This window comes from Podarcis gaigeae (genome assembly GCF_964106915.1).
Source record: "Podarcis gaigeae genome assembly, chromosome: 4".
Classification (NCBI taxonomy): Eukaryota; Metazoa; Chordata; class Lepidosauria; order Squamata; family Lacertidae; genus Podarcis; species Podarcis gaigeae.
The window spans coordinates 87,799,074-87,814,204 of NC_139677.1; the positions used below are offsets into that span (position 1 = coordinate 87,799,074).

The following is a 15,131-nucleotide window of genomic DNA, read 5'->3' on the forward strand; positions in this document are numbered from 1 at the left end:
CTAATAGCAATTTCAGTTCTCTACATAGCCAGAACAGTACCATCCATACAGCAGAATGGTGAGGTTTTAAACAAGTTAGAGTTAACCAACTTGAAGATCCTTGGATAGGGAGCAGTCTGTACATTAGTTGAGCTACTAAATAAAAGCAATAAACCCAAAGTTCTGCAAAAGGACAAAAAAGTTTTAGGGAGGAAAGTTGAAGGGGAGAGAAACCCCCTAAACGAAGACTGAGCAAGTTCAGTAGCCACAAAATGGGGGAAATGGAAATCTAGGTTGAGATGGTAAACAGTAGCCTGGAACCAAGAGCAATCCATACTGCAACATTTTGTTGCAGCCCCCATTTCTTTGTTTATCAGTGGACATGTGGATTTAGCCCAGCAGTTTGTATGTACTTCTTTCTCACATGATGTTTGATAATTCATGAATAAAGTATTTTTTGTTTCCACATATGCGGACTACGTTTTTGTTGCTGTTCTTCAACATGGCCATTTTTGCATATATTTCGGAGTCTATCAAAACAACTGAATATGTTACCCTAAAGAGCTGGGGCCTCACGGGCTGTTTAAACTATTTAAACTCAAAGCATTAAAAAGCATGAGTTATTTTCAGACACATCGATTATGAAAACCAGAAGGAACCACTAAGGCCATCTGGTGTGATGTTCTTTTTAACATAGTCATAACATTTTGCCCACTGTTTCCTGCAGCGAATAGAGATTAGTGATTTCCCCCCCAAATTATTTCAGACCCAATAAACTTGGGTGGAAAGCTAGGACATATAATGTGGAAAGGTGTCCTAACTTCAGCTGACAATTTCAAGTGAGATAAAATGACCACTTCCGTAGTAGAAGTAATCCAGTAAATAATTCTTCTTCCTTAGTAAACAATGTTTAATACCTACATACTGCCAGAGTCACAAAACATTATACCAAGCAGAACTTTCCATTCGTCAGTTGTGTTTGTTTGTGCTGACAATTAAATGTGTATGTTATTACTGGCTTGGTTACCTTCTTAATCTCACTTACTGGGAAAATGAATATATAACATTCATAAGGAATCCTGGGAACTGTAGTTTGTTAAGGGCACTGGGAATTGTAACTCTGCAGTCAGCACTCTTAACGAACTACAGCTCCCATGATTACTGTATTTGGGAGACTCCATGACTATGATAGCAGTCTAGTTTTAAATGTATTGTGTCAGAAACAAATTGAATCGTATTATCTTCCCCATTTCTATGTCCCATCATTTCTCATGAGAGAAAGAGGAAATGTGTGGTTTACAAAAAGGCTATCTCACTATATGTTTTGACTGTTTCTCAGAGCAGCTTTTGATGAGAAGATTATTTCCTCAAAGTCTCAAGAACAGATTGCATTCTGTCATTTCTCTGATTCACATAGCAGCGAAGTGGGTTAAAGTATGGATAATGAGTTCATTTCTCACACTTGGGCCTTGGATGAGAAAGTCAAAGTGCAAAGCCAATCCACGCACCCAGATCTGGGGACATTTCATTCTAAAAGCAAAAAGGTAAAGGGACCCCTGACCATTAGGTCCAATCGTGACTGACTCTGGGGTTGCGGCACTCATCTCGCTTTATTGGCCGAGGGAGCCGGCGTACGGCTCATGTGGCCAGCATGACTAAGCCGCTTCTGGCGAACCAGAGCAGCTCACGGAAACGCCGTTTACCTTCCCGCCGGAGCGATACCTCTTTATCTACTTGCACTTTGACGTGCTTTTGAACTGCTAGGTTGGCAGGAGCAGGGACCAAGCAACGGGAGCTCACCCCGTTGCGGGGATTCGAACTGCCGACCTTCTGATCGGCAAGTCCTAGGCTCTGTGGTTTAACCCACTGTGCCACCCGTGTCCCTTTTAAAAGCATAGGATGTCCCTATTTTCATGCAGAATGTTGGAGGGTGAGCCCTTACCCTGCAGGGTTCCAATCACAGCGAGTGTCTTATGCGCTTTCATCACCTCTCGACATTTTTTGGGTTTTGGAATGAAAAGACGCATCAGGCACTTCTGTTACTTTGGCAGGATGGAAGCCAATGCAAAATGGCTTCTTGCGCAGAAAGAGATAAATAAAAGTAGCATTTTACGGCTTACAAGGAGCTGATTATTGGGAGTCAGAGACCTTTATCAATTGATACAGAATGATGCTGTTGGTCAAGGCTGTCTAGGAAAAGAAAGAGTGTAACAAAATGGGTCCTTGCAACACAATCTTGCAACGTAGAAAGCTATATATAGCTATACCACCAAATTAAAAAAATTGTCCAGTAACACCTTAGAGACCAACTAAGTTTGTTCTTGGTGTAAGCTTTCGTGTGCATGCACACTTCTTCAGATAAGTGTCCATGCACACAAAAGCTTATACCAAGAACAAACTTAGTTGGTCTCTAAGGTGCCACAGGACAATTTTTTTATTTTTATATATATTTCGACTGTGTCAGACCAATACGGCTACCTACCTGAATCACTAAATTAAAATGTGCATGTTAAGACATTGGCCACTAGATTCATTCAGAGCTTGTCTTCTTAGTTTTATAGCAGCAGCCCAGAATTTAGCCACTTTTAAGGTAATCTCTGGTTCCCTTTCTTCTATTAGATATTTTAATCTGCTTGGTTATTGTGTGTGACATGAATGCTTCAAATAAATAAGAAATTTGTTTTGAAGAAGAAGAAGAAGAGTTTGGATTTGATATCCCGCCTTTCACTCCCTTTAAGGAGTCTCAAAGTGGCTAACATTCTCCTTTCCCTTCCTCCCCCACAACAAACACTCTGTGAGGTGAGTGGGGCTGAGAGACTTCAGAGAAGTGTGACTGGCCCAAGGTCACCCAGCAGCTGCATGTGGAGGAATGGGGAATCAAACCCGGTTCACCAGATTACGAGTCCACCACTCCTAATCACTACACCACACTGGCTCTTTGAGATTATTTCAGGCGGGCAACGTTATTTTCTCAATGTTTCAGAACCAGATGGATACATATCATCTCTTCCATAGCATGTCCCATCAAATTCTGCTCATGAGAGAAAGAGGAAATTTGTGGTTTACACAAAGGCTATTTCACTATATGTTTTGACTGTTTCTCAGAGCAGCTTTTGATGAGAAGATTATTTCCTCAAAGTCTCAGGAACAGATTGCATTCTGTCATTTCTCTGATTCACATAGCCGCGAAGTGGGTTAAAGTATGGATAATGAGTTCATTTCTCACACTTGGGTCTACGGTCTGATTCAGCAGGGCTGTCCTTACATTCTTAGGAGAAGGTCAAAGTGCCTAGGCAGTGCACACTCTCGTGACCCTTGACCCTGCAGGGTCTGATCACAAGGAGTGCCTAAGTGCAATCACCATGTCTTGTGTAGGTGCATTTGTGTAACGTATGGAGATCAAAGGACATACCAACGGTAACATGCGATGATGGAGGAAGAGCCACGAACATGGCCTCATTTCTAATTACATGCATGGAACCTCTCATGTGGAGAACACATAGTAGAGACTTAGTTTGGTCCTTGAATTATTGACTCAGCCAGTTTGCCCAACTTCCAGTTCTTTAGTCCTCCATTTTTCTTTCTCCAGAGGTAGAAATGAAAGGTAACCATAGAAACAATGGAGAAATCTAGACTTTTGATTTATCTGTGATTGGGCCCTAGCATGCTTAAACAAACAAAGCACACATAGTAACCACTTTTGTTTGCTAGTGACACAAGATCCATTCCCAGAAAACGAAATGGGTCTGAAAATTTCAGGTTCTCTCTGTTTCTCATTATTCCAATATTAAGTTTTGTTGTCCGTGTTTCCACATTGGTTTGCGAATTTTAAAAAAGCAAGTCCCCATAAAAATTCATTTTATGTGAATTTCTCCTAATATTCATATTTTTGCAAAGTAATTTCGCCTAATATAATGAAATTTTGAATTTCAGTCTCTCTCTTTCACTCTCTCTCTCTTAGCAGTGTGTCTGAAGGTGACTGTAGAGGCCAATTCTGGATCCGCACATCTTTCCACATTGGGGACATAGGTTTCTGGGTGGGAGTTGATCCCGGTGAGGATTTGCCAAACGTGCCTTCCTCTTAGCTTGTTATTCCCTTTGATCTTGAATTTGTGCTACTTCAAAATCCACAATGCCTTTGTAGAGGCTATTATCATTACTATATGCATTCCTATGCACACTGTACCACAGTATATGCATTTTTGTACTCTAAACAATCCAGTTTCTTTCAGTTAATGATGCCATGTCTGGATGCAAGTGACGGTGTGTGACATGTCAGAAGATGGTCGGGTGTTTTGTTTTTCTCTGACTACAGCAGATTAATTATGTTGATAACAGTTTGTATAATAATTCAGTGGTGTATTCTTTGCCCACAGGCAATACTGTCTCAGTGTAAAGGTGTGACTACTCTTAAGATGAACATCAAAAGCAATAGTGCCTTGTTTTAAAAAAGAAAGTACCCAATTAATCATTTTCCTAAAAATAGAATCATTGGTGTGATTCGTTTGGAAACATAATGAATCATTTCTTTGCACAAAGGTACCCAAGGTTTACTACGACAAATTAAATTAAATAACCCTTTTCTATTGAGGAAAAAAAAAGAGCAAAGGAAAAACCCTCCCAGATCATGCCCATCTAGACCATCATCCTGCTCTCATGGTGGCCAATCAGATGCTTGTGGGAAACCTGCAAGCAGGACTTGAACACAAGAGCCATCTCCCCTCCTGCACTTTCCAGAAACTGGCATCAGAAGCCAGAGATGCCAACATCACTGCCTCCAACTGTGAAGGCAGAGCATAGCCATCATGGCTAGTGGCCTTTGACAGCCTGGTCTGCATGATTAACCAAACAATTTAAACCCCTGCGTTGCAAACAATTATCAGTAATATCCAAGGCAACACGATGACCAAGTACAACAATGTGATGTCAATATAAACTCTTTATATAATCTATACAAAACACTGAATAGTATGAAATGCACTCTCTGCAAAACCAAATAAACAGAAATCTTATAAATCACAAAATATGCACTCTTGAAAACATAGAACCAAATGAAAGTCTTATAAGTCTCTGAAAGTCTTTGTAGACTATGCAAGTCTCTGAAAGAAGCAATGGGTCAGATTCTTATCTGGTGAAAACAAGCCATAAAGCTTTGTTTTATGACGTCCAACGCTGCCGAAGTGGTTCGCAAACAGACGTAGTGGACAGTGATTCCGGATATACCCACAGTTTTGTGGAATTCTTCTTCAGCACAGCAGAAGGATACAGAAATGCTTCACAAACTGCAAATGAATTATTGAAACAATGACCCGCATATGCATGGTAACTTACAATAACTCAGATTATTATAAAACTGTACACATGAATCCATCAAGAGTGCATATTTTGTGACTTTCAGAGATTTATAAGATTTCTGTTTATTTGGCTTTGCAGAGAGTGCATTTCATATATTTCATACTGTTCAATGTTCTGTATAGCTTATATAAAGCGTTAATAGTGACATCACATTGTTGTACTTGGTCATCGTGTTGCCTTTGTATATTACTGGTCTGCATGGTTGAAATCCGTCTGTCTCAGGAGACAATGGAGGAGTGCAGCTTTGGGGCTGAATTCAAACTATGGGAAGGTTGCAGCACCTGCTGTGGCAGGAGAGACCAATGCGGGAGAGACATGTTTTGTTGCAGCTGGGGCAGGTGAAGGCGTTTGGTTGTGCTGCTGCAGATGCACCATGGAGTTTCTTCTCACTGCACTCCTCTCAGTGGTCATTCCTCCTCTGGTCACACAACCTGACTGTCTCTCTCCAGACACTGTGGTCATCTGCAAGGGATTCCCACATGGTTGGTGTTGCCAGCCTTCATGCCACATTTGAAGACATCTTTGTAATGCAGAGTTGGTCCGCCAACAGGCCTAGCGTCTGATTTGTCGTTCAAGTTGGTTGGCATCATTGCCTCCGATGGAAGTGAGTTCCGTAGCTTAACTATGGGCTGACGCTCACACATTATTATTACATTTCTATGCTAGCTTTCTTCCAAGGAGCTGGATCAGGCCAAAGATATTCCAATGTAAACCTCCAGCTTTGCTTGTGATGGTGCATTGTGAAGCACATTTAGCTGTGTGGCAGGATTTGCACTGGGATATAGAAATGATGTTCATCTTAGCAAGGGAAGACTGCTTGTCTCTGCTCTTCTTGCGCCTATGAGAACATAAGGTTTGCTCTTGCCTGAATCAGACCAAGGGTCTACCTAGTCCAGCCTTTTGTTTTGAACCATAGTCAGCCAAATGTGTCTCTAGAAATCTCTGGAAATGGAAAAGCAACTCCTATTGTCTGCTCCCAGCGGCAGCTGCTTTTGAGAAAAGCTCATCATCCTATAATGCCTTACCCAATAATGAATGCTTCAGTTTCTCCCACTTTACTATCTTTTAAAATCCAGCCTCAGCCTGAACTGATCTTTCCAATGGACGCTAGCACTGGACTTTCCCACAAGTCTGGGATATGTCACAATGATGTGTTAATGCCTCCTAAGATAAATAGCACATATTTCAGTTCATCCGTCCCGTGCTGTCTGTTCATGCTTTACAAAAGCACAAAGGGCTTATATATTGGCCTGTTGCGGATGGTGGTTCAAGACTTCATAAGCCATGATTTATGAAACCTTAGACATTAGGGCAGAGTTGCTCCCTTTCCCCCTCCTTCCTCAGGATTTTCCTCCCACCATGTGCTGGATTCCATGCCAAGAAACTGGCATGGGGAACTGCAGTTAACAAACTAGGAAAATAAGTCAAGACATGACCCTGGCTTACTTTCTTTGTTTCTTAGCCAATATTAAGGCAGAGTTCCACAGATCAGACATAACTGGGAACTTTGGCTTAAGTCAATCCAGAATATCATACATAGGAAAGGTACGACACTGGAAGAAGGCAGTGTACTGGAAGAAGCAAAGATCACCAGTGTCGAAGCAATGATTCTTCAACATCAACTTCGTTGGACTGGTCATGTGGTTCGGATGCCTGATTATCGCCTCCCAAAGCAATGACTCTGTTCCAAATTTAAAAATGGAAAGCGTAATGCTGGTGATCAACAAATGAGGCTTAAAGGCTCTCTCAAGGTCTTTAAATGTAGTATGAACACTGACAACCGGGAAACACTGGCCTGCGAGTGCTCCAATTGGAGAACAGCCTCTACAAAAGCTGTCATGGACTTTGAAGATGCTTGAACACAGGGCGAAATGGAGAAATGTACTAAGAGGAAGGCACGCTTGGCAAACCCTCACAGTGATCAACTCCTGCCCAGAAACCTATGTCCCCACTGTGGAAGGATGCATGGATCTAGATTTGGCCTCCACAGTCATTTACAGAGTAACTGTTAAAATCGTAATCATGGCAAAGCTGGTGCAAAACAGGAATACAGTGTAGGGTTAAAGAAGAATATAGCACTCTGCGGAAGAAGGATTAGGAGAGGAGTGCTTACTCTGTTGCCTGTTGGGGAAATGATTTTTCCAAACTGTGATGTTCTGTTGTGGGTGTAGATGTGCACTCTGAGATTGTTGGCTAGAAAAGAACACATGGCTTTGGAACATCTTATGTAGTTGTAATAACACCAGTGACGTTTAGTGTAACTGCACTTACTTTACAACTTCCAGATCTCTAGGGAGAAAGAGGCCTGCTTAGGGGCATGTGAGGCAAAAATGTTTTCTGGAAAACGAAAAACACTTCCTTGTGCGATTACCAGATTGTAGATTGAGGTGGGGAAACTGAGACCTGGGGCCAAATACGTCCTTCCAGACCTCTCTATCATTCCCCCCCCCCAACATGCCGAAGAAGAAAATTAGGATGTGCTTCTCTGGGGACAACACTCCTGCCGAAGCTAAGAAACTTGTGAGAGATTGCGGCCCCCCCCAAAAAAAAAAACCAGGTATCTTTATGAGGCACGCTCTTGTGGCAGCCAAAACAGGACATCCCAGGATCCAGTTGGAAGCTTCTGTAATTCTGGAAGGTCATCATCATCATCATCATCATCATCAGAACGATTTCCGCCTGGCTTTCAATTTGAACTTAGCCTGATCTTTTATTCCCCTTCCTTCCCTCCCCCTCCCCTTTTTATGAAGATTACCCACTCTGGGATCCCACAGCTAATTCTCCCCTGGTCTCCTTGCTGGCCCAAATAGGACTAATTTAGCCAGCTAGCCCTGGTGATCATCTAATGTTTATTGGATGGCTTTCCCCCCTAAATTGATTTCTGATTTTATTGTTATTCACGTTTCATACTGTATTTTATGCTGTTTTTTTGTAGCATTAATTAAGTGTTTTAAATTTGTTGTTAGTCCCCCTGAGCCCAGTTTTCTGAACCAGGAAGGGCGGGGTATAAATTTAAAAAAATATATTATTTATTTTTATTATTATTATTATCAACATCATTTATTTATATGGCACCCATCTGACTGGGTTGCCCCAGCCGCTCTTGGCTTAAAGCGGAACAGTTGAGGGGTATGTACTATCTGTCCCATGGAGCTCAAGTGAAGCCACACCCACACCCCAGGCCACACCCCTCACTTGGCACCTTCCATGAGCATTTCTCCCTGGCTGGTATTTGGTGATGAGCTCTGCTCAAGTCTCTTGCTTGCACGGATGGAGGATCGAAAGGGCTATGTGAATTTACAATCTTTGCTCTGCTCACTTTTGTCTCTACTGTAGGCTTTCCCAAACTTGGGTCTCCAGATGTTGTTGGACTACAACTCCCATCATCCCTAGCTAGCAGGACCAGGGGTCAGGGATGATGGGAGTTGCAGTCCAAAACCCACTGGAGACCCACGTTTGGGAAACCCTGCTCTACTGGCAGGTGGCCCCAAGAAGGTTGCAACAGAATGAAAATTCGCCCCTGGGTTTTACAAAGTTCTCTCCCCTCCCCTTGCATATAGTTTGGGGGGGGGTTTGCTGAGTCAGAAAGAACAGTGATGTGTTCCAGTGCACGTAGACCTATTTTTATTGATTCATAAAGTGTCACTGAACGAAGAGGGGATTTAAAGAGCTTTTTGGGGAAATGGAGGGTATTCAAGGCCATGATGCGAACATACATAATCATCTATTTCTGCTTGGTCCCGGAAATTTAAACACAAGGTTGTCATGGCTGTTTCCCAGGCATCCTTTCCTCTTGTTATTGCTCAGAGGAAAAGTGATGAAATAAATCAGGATACTCGCAGAAATTTGTCACCCTCATTTATGGTTGTAATGACTGATGATGAAGTCTGGAGGAAGCTGAGTTTGTATAGTCCTTGTGTGGTCCAGTAATGGGGATGCTGTACCCAGGGTGACCCAGGTTCAAATCTCCCTTCAGCCACAAAGGGCTCCTGCAGATAAGCAATCAATTGAACATTCGCCCTGATTTGCTTACACAAAACTTGCGCAGAGGTAAGATTATATTCAGACTTCATTGAGCATTTGCTCTGATTGCTTTTGCAGGGACATTATGTGGCAATGAACATGCATCCTGAATTACTTGAGGGTGTTGGTACATTTCCTGTTAATCACTGTTTCTTCCCACACTTTTCAATGCATTGCCCCATCTCTTGCCTAACCACAAAATGTCTGTTGCTTTTTTAAAAAGTGGATTTGTGATGGCACAGAATGTCTTGATACAACCCAAAATTTCCTAGTACTGTATGTGCTTGAATCCTACAAGACACCAACAGTTTAGATGTACAGTGGTACTTCAGGTTAAGAACTTACCGTATTTTTCGCTCCATAAGACACACTTGTGTCCTCTTAAAATCTAAGGGGAAATGTCTGTGCGTCTGATGGAGCTAATGTGTGGTCCCTGGGGCTTATGGGGGGGAACCCGGGCTTCCCCCACCGCCAGCCCCACAAGCTCTGGGAGCAGCAGGAAGGCTGCGCACAGCCTTTCTGCTGCTCCCTGACCTGCTTTTCCCCCGCTCCCTTTAAAGAGCATGCGGCTCTTGCAGGAGGTGGGGAAAGGGACAGAGCGAGGCTCTCTCACTTCCCCCACCTTCCGCAAAACCCCCCAAGAGCCGCGCTCCCTTTAAATAGCTGCACGGAGTGTGTTGTGTGGCTCTTGGGGGCTTTTCCCCGAGGAGGGAGAATGACAGCCCGTCAGTGAAGGGCTGCCCTTCTCCCTCCTCGAGAAAAAGCCTGCAAGTGCCGCACATGCTCCACACTCCACGCGGCTCATGAAAGGGAGTGCTGAGCAGAGCCTGGGATGCATACAGGCTCTGCTCAGGGCTCCCTTTAAATAATATTTTTTCTTGAATACCCCCCCCCCCAAAAAGTAGGTGCGCCTTATGGTCAGGTGCTCCTTATAGAGCGAAAAATACAGTGGTGCCTCGCAAGACGAAATTAATCCGTTCCGTGAGGCTCTTCATCTTGCGAAGCAAGCCCATTGACAGCTTAGCGGATTAGCGCTATTAGCGGTTTAGCGGCTTTTAGCGATCAGCTGTTAAGCGGCTTATCAGCGGATCATCTGATAAGCGGCTTAGCGGCTTAGGAAAAGGGGGGAAGGGGGGAAAGCCCGCAGGAACTCGCAAGACATTTTTGTCTTGCGAAGCAAGCCCATAGGGAAATTCGTTTTACGAAGCACCTCCAAAACAGAAAACCCTTTCGTCTAGCGGGTTTTCCGTCTTGCGAGGCGTTCGTCTTGCGGGGCACCACTGTACGGTAATTCATTCCAGAGGTCCGTTCTTAACCTGAAACTGTTCTTAACCTGAGGTACCATTTTAGCTAATGGGGCCACACAATTTCTGTTCCCATCCTGAAGCAAAGTTCTTAACCTGAGGTACTATTTCTGGGATAGCGGAGTCTGTAACCTGAAGTGTCTGCAACCCGTGGTACCAATGTACTCAAAGTTTACTGCTGATTTGGGACCTGTCACTATCTTTCAGCCTGACCTACTCCACAGGGTGGTTTTGTGGATAAGCAGGGCAGATCCTGACCTCACTAGCAGAAAGGCAGAGTTAAAATATGAATATTTATTTATACAAAATTTAGACAACGCTTGATTGGTTTGTTTGTTTTTTAAAAAACAAAACCAACAACTTCTAAGCAGTATACCAAAATATATAGATACATTATTTGCCATACATCAAATCTGAAAAAACATTTGCAAGAAAGTGTCATGAGAGAGAGATTGCTGGTGGCTTGACTTATCCTTAGCTGTGATTTCTGCATTAGACTAGATGATAATTAATTATTATTTATTCAATTTCTTTGCCACCCTTCACGTGAGGATTACAGAGCAGTTTACAATATAAAAACACAAAAATACATAAGACCAAAACAATATCCCCCTGCAACTTTAAAAAGCCATAAATTGCTTAATCAGCAAAAAGGCCTGGGAGAAGAGGAATGTTTTTGCCTAGTGACTAAAAATATGTAATGAAGGTGCCAGGCGAGCCTCCCTGGGGAGGGCATTCCACAAACAGGGAGCCACTGCAGAAAAGGCCCATTCCCACATTGCCACCTTCAGAGCATTTGTGGAGGAGGCAGGCAAAGAAGGGCCTCAAATGATGACTGAGGGTCCAGCTCAGTTCCTAAGTCAAGGATGTTAAGTGTTATAGCTCACATCACGCGGGTGGCACTGTGGGTTAAACCACAAAGCCTAGGACTTGCCGATCAGAAGGTCAGCGGTTTGAATCCCCGCGACAGTGTGAGCTCCCATTGCTTTTCCCTGCTCCTGCCAACCTAGCAGTTCGAAAGCACATCAAGTGCAAGTAGATAAATAGGTACCACTCTGGCGGGAAGGTAAACGGTGTTTCCGTGTGCTGCTCTGGTTCCCCAGAAGCGGCTTAGTCATGCTGGCCACATGACCCGGAAGCTGTACGTCAGCTTCCTTGGCCAGTAAAGCGAGATGAGCACCACAACCCCAGAGTCGGCCACGACTGGACCTAATGGTCAAGGGTCCCTTTACCTTTAAGTACTCAAGAGCATAGATAAAGTGTATTCTCAAAGTTTTCTAAGATCATTTCCCCCAATTACTTGTTAGGTAAAATGCATTTTTCCACACTATAATTTCAGCAGATGACCAATGAAGATCCCCCACATCGGCATATGTTGAATGGTCTTCATGACATAGGAAAGCAATTAAATTTACATACTTATTTCAACAAACTATCTTTATGGGTGACAAGCTTTTCCAAGTCAGATAGCAGAAATCAAAGCTTTTTAAAGAAAGCCATGCTAGCCTAGGAAAAAGACGGAAATAATATATTGGATGGTGTGATCAGTTATATTTTAGCTGCTCACAAAGAAATGTTTTATCCTTGAGTTACTGCAGAGGAATGGGTTTGGAGCCTAACTTTTCATTCTCTAACTTGGAGGAAAGTTGAGCTCATGGAAGGATGTCTTCCACGAAAGAAACTCTACTTCTTGGAACGGAGCAAAATGTTGTCTGGAAAAACAGCCACGCAAACAGTTTTCTAAATAAAGGAGACATCAATCTGTGGGGATATAATTTCTGGGTGTGATTTTTTCTTTTCTTCAAATAGATGGTGCTATTTTGTAAAAGGCAAATGTTGCTTGAATGCTCCCCAAATCTTGAAAGCTGTCTTTGCCAAAGTATCTGTCTTTCATTAGTTTTCCAACTGTCTAATTTCCTGCATCAAGCAACATTTCAACTGTCTCATTATACTCTAACAACCATGCCTCTCGATTGCATGATCAGCAATTGTTGCTTCCACAGAGGGGCTTTTTAAATGGAGGGAATAACAGTATTACAATAATCTCCATAGTTTTAACTGGTAAAAGAAGAATAATTGGTGATAGGAATGGAAGGATCTGTCAATTCCAGTTCTCTCAGTTTTCTTCTCATTTTTTTCCAATCTTAAATTCAATTATCCACATTCCAGCAGCAATCTGATTTTTAAACAAAAATCCTTGTAAAAATTAATCAGCATCTTAGTATGAATTTTACCTAATAAACACATATTTATACACAGTTTTGGGGTGGAAATATACACAGTTTCACAAGCAATTTCACCTAGTTCAGTGCATTTTAGATGTTATTTCCACTAATACCTTCATTTTTATGCACCCTAGTACAGTTGTACAAGTTATTTGGCTGGAGAACTACATTGCAAAATTCAGATAAGCACAAATTTCAAAGGATGGTCATGTTTCAGTTTGTGTGTTGTTTTGGAAAGGGCAAATTTGATAGCTTTGCCTTTAAATGCACCCACCCCTTCCTAGAAGGCTGATGTACTGTCCTTCATTAAGGGTTTCAAGGAGAAACTGCACTAGAAGATGCTTAGATCTGGATTTCCTTCATCATTCAGGGTGCTGGAGTAGATGGCTATGCAAGGCCTCCTGTAACTCTTCATATATTTTTGCCTACTCTAGTTAAAAGGTCCACTTTGCAGGTCACTGGATGAGTGCTCTTTTAAATGAGAACTGAATTGAAATTCCCTCCCACCTTCGCTTGTGGACACATGACTGCATTGTAGCTGCTGCTCTTCAGGGCGGACACAGGAGAAGAGTCCTTAAAATAAAACAGGGGGGAGTCAACATGCTGCCCTACAGATGCTGTGGTCTCCCACCAATTCTAGCCACCACTGGCAATGCTAGAGTAGGCTGACAGCTAATGGCAATGTCTGATGGACCACAGATTCCCCATCTCTGGCATACAGGATGTCAACCAAGAACAAAAGTTATCTATCAAGATTTGCATCAAAAAATAATAATAATGCACAATTATACCCGAAATCAAAGGCAAGGAGATGTCAGGCCTATAAATGCCACAAAAACTAGTTGGCCAATTGTGTGTGTGTGTGTGTGTATCAAAGGACATTTGTTGAAAAATTGGCTTACAATGCATTTTTTCCCTTTTTGGAAACTAGCTTGCTCTTCAGCTGATATTCAGCCAATCTAACTAACAGAAACCAACTGGATGAAGTTTAGTTGCTATTTCTAAGAAAACTTACTGATCTTTTTTAAACGCACACACATACACACAAACTTTTTTTGCTCTTTTTATATATTGGAATTATCATGCTCTGTTCCAATTCTCTTAAATCAGGGTGTTATTCAGGATTATTACTCCAGTTTACCAGGGGTGGGGGAGGCAGAGGGATAGCAAGTTTTGGGTTCTCTGGAAAATCTGGTGCCAACCAAGGAAGCTGCAGCGATTATGCTTTTGGATGAGTGGCTCCATGGCTTTTCCCGGCAACACCAGCCACTATGGCATTTAAAAACAGTGAGGCCTGCAGCTTACTGTTGCATGGACTGTAGGTGGCTTCTAAAGACTTCTTTCCCACATGCTCTCAATCCGTGTTTCCTCCTCAATACCAAATGAGGCTATGCAGAATGAGCTCACATCTGCCATGCAATCTGATTGCCTAAGAGATGACATCATAGCTATGTTTTGGGGAAGAAGGCTGATTTGGGGGTGGGAAACAGTGCTGAAACATTAACTTTTTAGGGTTTCAAGAAGGCCAACCTGGTCAACCTCACTAACCCCCTACCCCACCCCCCAATATAGGCCAGCCTTGTCACTGAGGTCATTTGATGAGGCCCTCTGAACGGTATTTCTTTATAGATCTTTCATATTTATATACCGTTTTAATTCTATTAATGTTTAATTGTCTTTTTAATGATTGTTCTTAGCTGTTCCTTTTTTATCGGTATGCCACCTTGAGTCTCTGTCAGGGAAAAAGTGGGGTATAAATAAATATATAACAATAATTATGGAACTTTCCGTTGCTGATGTTCACCTGGCAGTGGCATGGCCCTTAGTGCTGCAGAACTCCCCATGCAGAATGCTTTTCCTGCCAACAACAGATATATGCCATAAACTTGTTGCATGCTGAAGATTAGGACTGTTGAACTGCTCTTTTCCCCCAATTTTTTTTATTAACTTTCCAAAATTTTAAACTAACAAACAAACATACATAATAACTGTGCTTAATCCAATCTTAATATCATCATTGTATATATTAATATATCATTGTAACGGTTTTCCAAAACAAAATCTCATAAAATTTACTTAATCCTCTTAACATCTTTGTTTCTTTTCATCTTTGCTTTAAACATAATATTCTATAACTTCACATATTTAAATCCTTAGCCTATCTAATTTTTTTGCAAGTATTTCTAATTAATTTATCTTAGCATATTTCAGTAAATAATCTTTGAAGTTCTTCCATTCTTCCTGG

General features: G+C 42.1%; 1 protein-coding gene across 1 annotated transcript in view; it reads left to right on the forward strand.

The window, feature by feature from the left end:
- LOC310842773 (uncharacterized protein) overlaps window positions 1-15,131 on the forward strand; it is a 69,326-nt gene that overhangs the window by 13,999 nt on the left and 40,196 nt on the right. The window lies entirely within an intron of this gene.